This window comes from Sceloporus occidentalis, unplaced genomic scaffold, assembly GCF_023333645.1.
Source record: "Sceloporus occidentalis isolate IW3139 unplaced genomic scaffold, rSceOcc1.0.p SCAF_1, whole genome shotgun sequence".
In the NCBI taxonomy this organism is placed as follows: domain Eukaryota; kingdom Metazoa; phylum Chordata; class Lepidosauria; order Squamata; family Phrynosomatidae; genus Sceloporus; species Sceloporus occidentalis.
Window position 1 is genome coordinate 320,202,931 of NW_028316981.1, and position 9,218 is coordinate 320,212,148.

The window sequence follows — 9,218 nt, forward strand, 5'->3', positions numbered from 1 at the left end:
CAAACAGGGCTCTCCTCCTATCTCCTCTTCCCCAAACTCAAGGCCCCCAGCAGTTCCCTGGGGCTCTCCCTCCTCAGAGGCCTTCCTGCTTTCCAGGCCATCAGCATTTGGGCCCCTTCCTCTGGCCATGCTCCATCTTGTAACTGAATTGTGCTGCCCAGAACTGGAGAGGGGATTACTCCAGGTGAGGCCTGAGCAAAGCAGAAGAGAGTGGCACTAGGACTGTACTTATATTGATGCAGCCTAGCATCGCATTGGCCTTTTTCGCTGCAGCATCTCACTGTTAGAATCATAGAATCATAGAGTTGGAAGAGACCGCAGGGGCCCTGATCCAGTCCAAGCCCATTCTGCCATGCAGGAAATCCAGTCAAAGCACAAGTTGAACATGTTGGCTCATGTTCAACTTGTGGTCTGGAGCCAGGGGGAGGGGGGCAGTCTTGGAGGCCCCCATCCAGGAGTGTCTCCTTCCTCCACCCTTTTGGGTCCTGTGGGGGGAGAGGGGCTTTGGTGGGGGCCCTTGGAGGGTTCACCCCAAGGATGATCAGAGCGGGAAGAGGGGTCGGTTGCCCTACAGAGGCAGGATGGGGCGGGAGTCCGACGGGGGGCTCTCTGCCACCCACAGCCCCTGTCCCTGGGGCAGGAGGGCAAAGGAGGGAGGAGTTTGGGGCACCCCTTCTTTGGAGGACTTGGGATGGAGGGGCACCTTTCGGGAACACTGGAGCCGGGTATTCCTGCATGGCAGGATGGGGTTGGAGGACTACAGGGCCCTTTGCATCGCTGCCTTGGAGTCCCTGGAATTCAACCTGGACAAAGGAGAAAGAGAAACAGGGAAAGATCTCTCGACTTATTATTATTGCATCTAAATGCATCTGAGGAAGTAGACTTTAGTCTAGGAAAGCTCATGCTGCCAACTTCTTTCTTCCAGTGATTCTCAAAGGTGCCGCAAGATCTCTCTACATACCGATTCTACAGACATAACAGGACTATATCTTTGAACTGACCAGAACAGGGACTGTGTTGGACAAATCAGAAAGACTTAAGAAGAGCAGCTATGAAAGAAACAGAAAAATGTAAAGATGTATACAAGTGAGCATGAAAGTGAGATTAGTGCAACCCACTGCATTCCCTGTGACCATGTATGGAGGCAAGGCCTGGACTGCAAAGAAAAACAAGGCGCTGGAGATGTGACTGCCGAGGCCAAGAAGAAAAAGAAATGGGTCCAGGAACAGATCGAGCCAGAAGTCCCCCTAGAATCACAGAATCATAAAGTCATGGAGTTGGAAGACCATTCTGCCATGCAGGAACTCTCAATCAAAGCATCCTCATTGACAGATGGCCACCCAGCCTCTGCTTAACGACCTCCAAAGAAAGAGACTCCATTACACTCCATTGAAGGAGTGTGTTCCTCTGTCGAACAGCCCTTTCTCTCAGGAAGTTCCTCCTGATGTTGAGGTGGAATCTCTTTTCCTGCAGCTTGCATCCATTGTTCCGGGTTCTGTTCTCTGGAGCAGCAGAAAACAAGCTTGCTCCCTCTTCAACATGACATCTTTTCAAATATTTAAACAGGGCTATCATCATATCACCTCTTAAACTTCTCTTCTCCAGGAAAAACATCCCCAGCTCCCTCAGTGCTTCCTCATAGGGATTCATGGTTTCCAGACCCTTCACCATTTTAGTTGCCCTCCTTTGGACACAAGGCTCCAGTTTCTCAATGTTCTTTTTGAATTGTGGTGCCCAGAACTGGACACAGTATTCCAGGTGGGGCCTGACCAGAGCAGAATAGAGTGGCACTATTACTTCCCTTGACCTAGACGTTATACTTCTATTGATGCACCCTAATATTGCATTGGCCTTGTTAGCTGCCACATCACACTGTTGCCTCATGTTCAACTTGTGCTATACTCCTAGATCCCTTTCACACATACAAGTCTCCTTAAGCGACAGTGGAACAAACGTCCTTGGATTGTAATGGATTCTCCTTCTTTGGAGGTCTTTAAGCAGAGGCTGGATTTTCATCTGTCAATGAGAATGCTTTGATTGTGAGTTGCTGCATGGCAGAATGGGGTTGGACTGGATGGCCCTTGGGGTCCCTTCCAATGCTATGATTCTATGATTCTAAGTGTCCTCCATCCTATATCTATGCATTTCATTTTTCTGCTGTAAGTTCAGTAGCTTACATTTCTCCATACTGAATTTCAGCTGGAGCTGCCTTTCTGAGGAGGGGGCTGGCCAAGGGCCCTCAAAGGCCTGGAGCACTTTCTTGCCATTGACTCAGGTTGCGTTGGAGCCCTCAATACTTCTGGACCTTCAAGGGGATGGCTAGTCAGCTGGACTTATGACCCCCCCATGCATTTCTGGGGTGGCCTCTTGCAGTGAAGGCCATGTGGTGGGGTTGCAAGTGAGCCCTGGGCCACAAGTCTGAGCTCCTCCATGGCTCTGTGTGCATGCATGCACACCATACATTTGCCGATGACACAAGTGTGTGTGTGTGTGTGTGGTCTATTGCTCAGAGGCTGGGGCTGGGACCCCCATCCCTCTCTTGACCCACTGCCCGGCTCCCCTGGTCTCCTGGGTGCCGTGAAGGGCATCCTTGGTTTCCCCAGGAGGGAAAAGCTCCATTGGCATCTGCCTCCAAGATTCACCTGCTCCTGGGCCTCAATTTAAGCAGCAGCAAATCCTCCGGGTGATTATCCCCATCTGGATCAGAACCCAGAACTCGGATCAGAAGAGGGCAGCTGGAGCTGGGGCTGCGGGTGCGAGGGATTCTGGCCCTCTTCCAGGCCAGTTAAGGTTCGGCAAAGGAGAGGAGACTGCGGCCAAGAGGCCTTGCAGCCCAGATCAAAGCCCCCTTTTTGATCAAATCACCTGCTTGGTAGATGAAGGGAATGCTGCTCTTGAGTTAGTCTTTACAGAAACATAGCTAGATAAGGAGATGTTTCTGCTCTTCTGCTGATTTAAAGTTAGATCTTATGAGGCTAGCTTTGATATTTTTGATATTTAAATATTTCTCTTTCCTTCGCAAAGGCTGATATCTTACAAAACTTTAATTGCCCTACAGTCACTCTATTACAACCATTCTTATAACAATTATTCTGTAATATATGTGTCATTACATAGCCTCCAAGTCATTAGCATACCCACTATAAGCTGTTAAAGGGTGTAAGCACTTTTTGGGGGAGACTCTGAATATATGTTTATGAGTATATGTATATGTGTGTGTGTATGCTTGGTGTGTATATGTCTATGTCTTTTATGTCTGTGAGTTCCTGCATGGCACAGGGTTGGGCTGGATGGCCGCTGGGGTCTCTTCCAACTCTATGACTCTACGATCTCTCTCACAGAGACTGAGATGCAGAAGAAAAAGACAGGAAAGCGGGAAGACTCCAGTGGTTAGAGACAGGTAGAGGGGTGTGTGTGTGTGTGTGTGTATGTGTATATGTGTGTGTGTGTGTGTGTGTATACACACACACACACACACACACACCAGGAAAGATTCTGGGGCAGATCATTAAACAGAGTCTCTGAACATCTAGAAGGCAATGCCATAATCACAGAGTCAACACGGGTTCCAGAGAAAGAAGTCATGCCAGACAAATCTGATCTCTTTCTTTGATAAAATGACCATCTTGGTAGATGAAGGGAATGCTGTGGATATAGTATATCTTGATTTCAGGAAGGCCTTTGACAAGGTTCCCCATGGCATTCTTCCAAACAAGCTTGTAAAATGTGGGCTAGACAAGGTAACTGTTACATGGATCTGTAAATGGTTGACCGGCTGAAGCCAAAGGATGGTCAGCCATGGCTTTTTTCAGCCTGGAGAGAAGTGACCACTGGGGTGTCCAGTGGGGCTCTGTCCTGGGCCCAGTGCTATTCAACATCTTTATCAATGACCTGGATGACAGAATTGGGAGCATACTTATCAAATTTGCAGATGACACCAAATTAGGGGGAATAGCTAATACTCCAGAGGACAGGATCAAGATTCAAAATGACCTGAATAGACTAGAAAGCTGGGCCAAAGCTAACAAAATGAAATTCAACACAGAGAAATGTAAGGTATTGCACTTAGGGCGGAAAAATAAAATGCACAGATATAGGATGGATGACACCTGGCTGAATGAAACTACGTGTGAAAGGGATCTAGGAGTCCAAGTAGACCACAAGTTGAACATGAGTGAACAGTGTGATGCGGCAGCTAAAAAGGCCAATGCTATTTTAGGCTGCATCAATAGAAGTATAGTGTCTAGATCAAGAGAAGTAATAGTGCCACTGTACTCTGCTTTGGTCAGGCCCCACCTGGAATATTGTGTCCAGTTCTGGGCCCCACAATTCAAAAAGGACATTGAGAAACCGGAGCCATGTGTCCAAAGGAGGGTAACTGAAATGGCGAAGGGTCTGGAAACCATGAAGCCCTATGAGGAAGGACTCAGGGAGCTGGGGATGTTTAGCCTGGAAAATAGAAGGCTAAGGGTGGATATGATATCCATGTTTAAATATTTGAAAGGGTGTCACATTGAGAGGATGGAACAAGCTTGCTTTCTGATGCTCCAGAAACTAGGACTCCAGAGCAGTGGGTTTAAATTATAGGGGAGATTCCACCTCAACATGAGGAGGAACTTCCTGAGAGTAAGGGCTGTTCGACAGTGGAACAGAATCCCTCAGAGTGTAGTGGAGTCTCCTTCCTTAGAGGTCTTTAAACAGAGGCTAGATGGCCATCTGTCTCAGGGGATGCTTTGATGGAGAGTTCCTGCATGGCAGAAGAATGGGATTGGACTGGATCAGGGCCTTTCTTGGGGTCTCTTCCAACTCTAGGATTCTATGGATTTCATGCCAAAGGCAGTGTGGTGCGGCTTCCTTGCGCATGTGGCCACTGGCCTTGTTCCTTGGCTGCCCCTTCACTGGGCTGTTGACCTTGGCCAAGGACCCCCTCCCTGTCCCTCCTTCTTTGCCCAGTGGGATCAGCAGCAACCAGGCATCCTTTTAGAAACCGAGTCATGACCAAGGAAGCCCACCAATTCTCCCCTCTTAAGCTGGGCTTAGCTGGAGGCTGACAACCTGCCTTCTCCAGGAGGATCCTGGGGGAAACCTGACCGCCCTCCCACCTCCTCATGCCCCACTTCCAGCAAAGGCCTCCTCCTCCAACCCTTCTGCCTTGAGAAGGCTACCAGAAGCTCAGGCCACACTTACTGGTCAGTGAGGGACACAGGGGTCACTCAGGGCTCTGCCCTGGGCCCAGTTTGCTATCCAAATTTGCAGATGACGCCAAATGAGGAGGAATAGCTAATACTCCAGAGGACAGGATCAAAATTCAAAATGACCTCAATAGACTAGAAAGCTGGGCCAAAGCTAATAAAATGAACTTCAACACGGAGAAATGTAAGGTACTGCACTGAAGGCAGGAAAATGAAATGCACAAATATAGGATTATGGGGGGGCACCTGGATTAAGGATACTTAGACGTGTAAAAGGGGTCTAGGAGTCCAAGGAGACCACAAGTTGAACATGAGTCAACAGTGTGATGCAGCAGCTAAAAAGACCAATGCGATTCTAGGCTGCATTAATAGAAGTATAGTGTCTAGATCAAGAGAATAGTTCCATTCTATTCTGCTTTGGTCAGGCCTCACCTGGAATATTGTGTCCAGTTCTGGGCACCACAATTTAAAAAGGATGTAGAGTAACTGGAGCCATGTGTCCAAAGGAGGGCGACCAAAATGGTGAAGGGTCTGGAAACTATGAAGCCCTATGAGGAAAGATTTAGGGAACTGGGTATGTTTAGCCTGGAGAAGAGAAGGTTAAGAGGTGATATGTTAGTGCTGTTTAAGCATTTGAAGGGGTGTCCTATCGAGGAGGTAGCCAGTTTGTTTCCTGCTGCTCCAGAGACTAGGACCCGGAGCAATGGATGCAAGCTGCAGGAAAAGAGATTCCAGCTGAACATTAGGAGGAACCTTCTGACAGTAAAGGCTGTTTGATGGTGGAAGACAGTCCCTCAGAGATTTTGGTGGGGTCTCCTTCCTTGGGGGTCTTTAAGCAGAGGCTGAAGGACCATCTGTCAAAACGGGGATGCTTTGATTGAGAGTTCCTGCATGGCAGAAGCAGGTCGGAATGGATGGCCCTTGGGGTCTTTGCCAACTCTAGGATTCTAGGATTCTTTCTCTTTTTTTTAATAGAATTACAGAATCATAGAATCCTAGAGTTGGGAGAGACCCTAAGAAGGGCCCTGATCCAGTCCAACCCCATTCTGCCATGCAGAAACTCTCAATCAAAGCACCCCCATTGACAGATGGCCATGTCCATTACATGGAAAGGAACTGTCAGCTTGCTAACTGCACCAGCAAGCTGGCCACTGGCCAAGTGCTGTGGGGCCTGAGGCCAAGAGGGGCCTGCTAGCCATCCAAGTTACCCCCCACCACCACCATGGCTTCCTTCTCCATCATTGCCTGTCAGTAGCCTGAATTTGCCCACATGCACACATGCAGGCATACACGCGCACACCCTGGCAACACCTTCCTAGCCAGGAGCAGCAGAGCAGCAACTTCGGGGGGGGGGGATGCTGACCCATGGCAGGTGCTTGGGGGGAGTGGGAGGGTGCGCATGGCCTGCCTGCTGAGTGGGCCCTGAGTGGCACACTGGCCGGTGGCCTCCTGCCGCCCCACTAATTCCCCTTGAGTGATGGGTCAGGAACAGGTGTGGAAAGGGGAAGGGGTGCTTTTGCCTGGCAGCCTCTCAGAAACGGCCCCCGGGGGCTATTTCTGGCCCTGGGCTCAGCGCAGGCATCTGGGGATTAGGGGCTCCAGCTCTGTAGGCCAAGGACCAGGAATGTGGCCTCCCATATGGCCCTCCAGGAACTGCTACCCTGAAAGCAGGAGCAAGGCAGAGACACCCCGCTGGGCCAGGGGTCTTGCTTGGCTGGCAGAGCATTTGAAAGCCATGCTGCCCCTTCCATAGCCTTGATGTTGCTGCCCCAGCACATCCCTTGTGGGCACCAGGGACCCACTGGGCTGCCATGCTGGTAGCTGCTGGTCTGGCTCACAAGGACAGGGGTCCAGCCTCTGGCTCCCTGCTTGCCTCGCGGACCAGTAAGCGTGGCCTGGGCTTCTTCTGGTAGCCCTCTTGTTGAAGCCCACAGGCCAGGCCACAACAGACCAGGTGATGGGGTCAAGCATGTGGGGCAGACTTGGGTATGGCCGGCCTCTCCAAAGGGCCAGGGCTGACCCCCATCTCTTGTGACCTCAGGACGGCGGCCTCTGCAACCGTGTGCCCACCCAAGTAGCCACCTCCGTTTGGCTCTACAGGTGAGATGGGGGCCACCTCTCCAAAAGGGTCCAACCCTGTGGATGGAGACATCAGTGAGCCACATCAGCCCCCGAACAATGGGCAGAAGGCCCAAACATTAAAGGAGCCACCCAGTATATGCCAACCCTATCCTCAAAGTAGGCCCAGCCTCATGGGCACCTCCTTCGAAGTTCCAAGTAAAGCCCTAAGTCAGCATTTCCCAACCTGTGGATTGCAACCTTTTTGGGGTTTGAACGACCCTTTTACAAGGGTCGCCTAAGACCATCAGAAAACACATATTTGCGATGGTCTTAAGAACTGGGACCGTCGGCTTGGGGGTTACCACAACGTGAGGAACTGTATTAAAGGGTTGTGGCATTAGGAAGGTTGAGAACCACTGCCCTAAGTGGACCAGCACTCCCACTGATCGGGCCGGTGCTGCTCCCCTTGGACATGCGCCAGGCTCCAAAGGTAGGAAAAGCAGATAGATACGGGGCTGCCCGGCTGATTGGTAGCGGCTGTGGAGCTGGGGATCACGTCAGAGTCCATCTTGTGTGGCCCTGGCGTAGAGGGGCAGACAGAGATGAGAGTTGGCTGTGGAGCAGAGGACCACTCAGCCCCCTTCCTTCCAATCCCACAGGCCCAGTCAAGGGTCAAGTGGTCCCAAGTGGGCTCTGGCTAGAGATGGCTCAGGCAGTTTCAAGAAGAAACGAGTCCACCATATGGAGGGGGGGGGCAGGGGTCCCCACAAACCCCAAAGCCCCCCAAAGCCAGGTCCCATCTCTTCTTCCCTCTCAGTGTCCAGACTTGGTGGCAGCTGCTCCTCTGCCCACCACATTTGCAGCTCCCCGCCGTGCCTGGCATTCTTTCCATGCGCAATAAGCATGCCTGCTGCCAAGGAGAGTCTCCCATAAGAGTTATAAATGAACCTCCAGAGTACGGTGTGGGGCGGTGTCCGTGGGAGCAGACAGGAGCCCTTGTGTCTCCTATGGGGGGCGGGCAGAGGGAGAGACATTGGAAGGCCCCAGGAAGGTTTGGAGCACCCAAGAACCCAGTTGCACACCAGACCAGGGCCAGAGGGGTTGATGCTCAAGTGTTCCCAGGAACAGAAGGTCAGGACCCCACATGGCTAAAGTGCAACTGTTATAGTCCCATTTGCAGGGCTTGGCTATGGGCCCCCCACCGCCACCCCCAGGACTGTGCCACTGGGATAGTTGCCACCCACACCAGTCTTTCCATTGCAGTACTACCATGTGCAACTGAAGGACACTTCAGTGGACGAGGCCATCCTCGGTCTATCTCTGGCTATTAGAGCATGGCTGGACACTCCTCTGGTCCCCTCGGCCCTCTGCCAGCAACAGAAGGGCTTTGAGGGGGGCTTTAAAGGTCAATGCCAAGGGAAGGGCATCAAGCAGACTGAGTCCTGCCTCTGCCACTCAGAAGATGCCAGCGAGGGTGAGCCCAGCCACCTGTCAGGATCTTAGGTCTGGCCATGTTTGCGAGCCATCTATCTCAGAATCAGTCAGTCCAACCCCATTCTGCCATGCAGGAACTCTCAATCAAAGTATCCCCATTTTGACAGATGGCCGTCCAATCTATGCTTAAAGGCCTCCAAGGAAGGTAAAAGTAAATATTCTTTCTGGTCAATCCAGTCATTTTGGTGCAATGTCAGTTCCTGTGTAACCACCTCAAATGGTCACTGCCCACCTCGACCCCCAAATCAGCGGGGGGGGGGGGAGTCCATCATCCAAACCATATAACCTTGCAGCTGGGTCAATGAAATCCTTTAAGAAACCCCAAGCAAGACCCAAAGCCTTTTGCAAGAGAGAGGGATTTGGTCACGGCATGCCACCAAGCCGTGGCGACTATTATAAAAATAGGTGCAGAAGAACAAGGGCCTGAGGCATTGCTCCCCAAAATAAGCCCTAGGCCACTTGAGAGTTGTT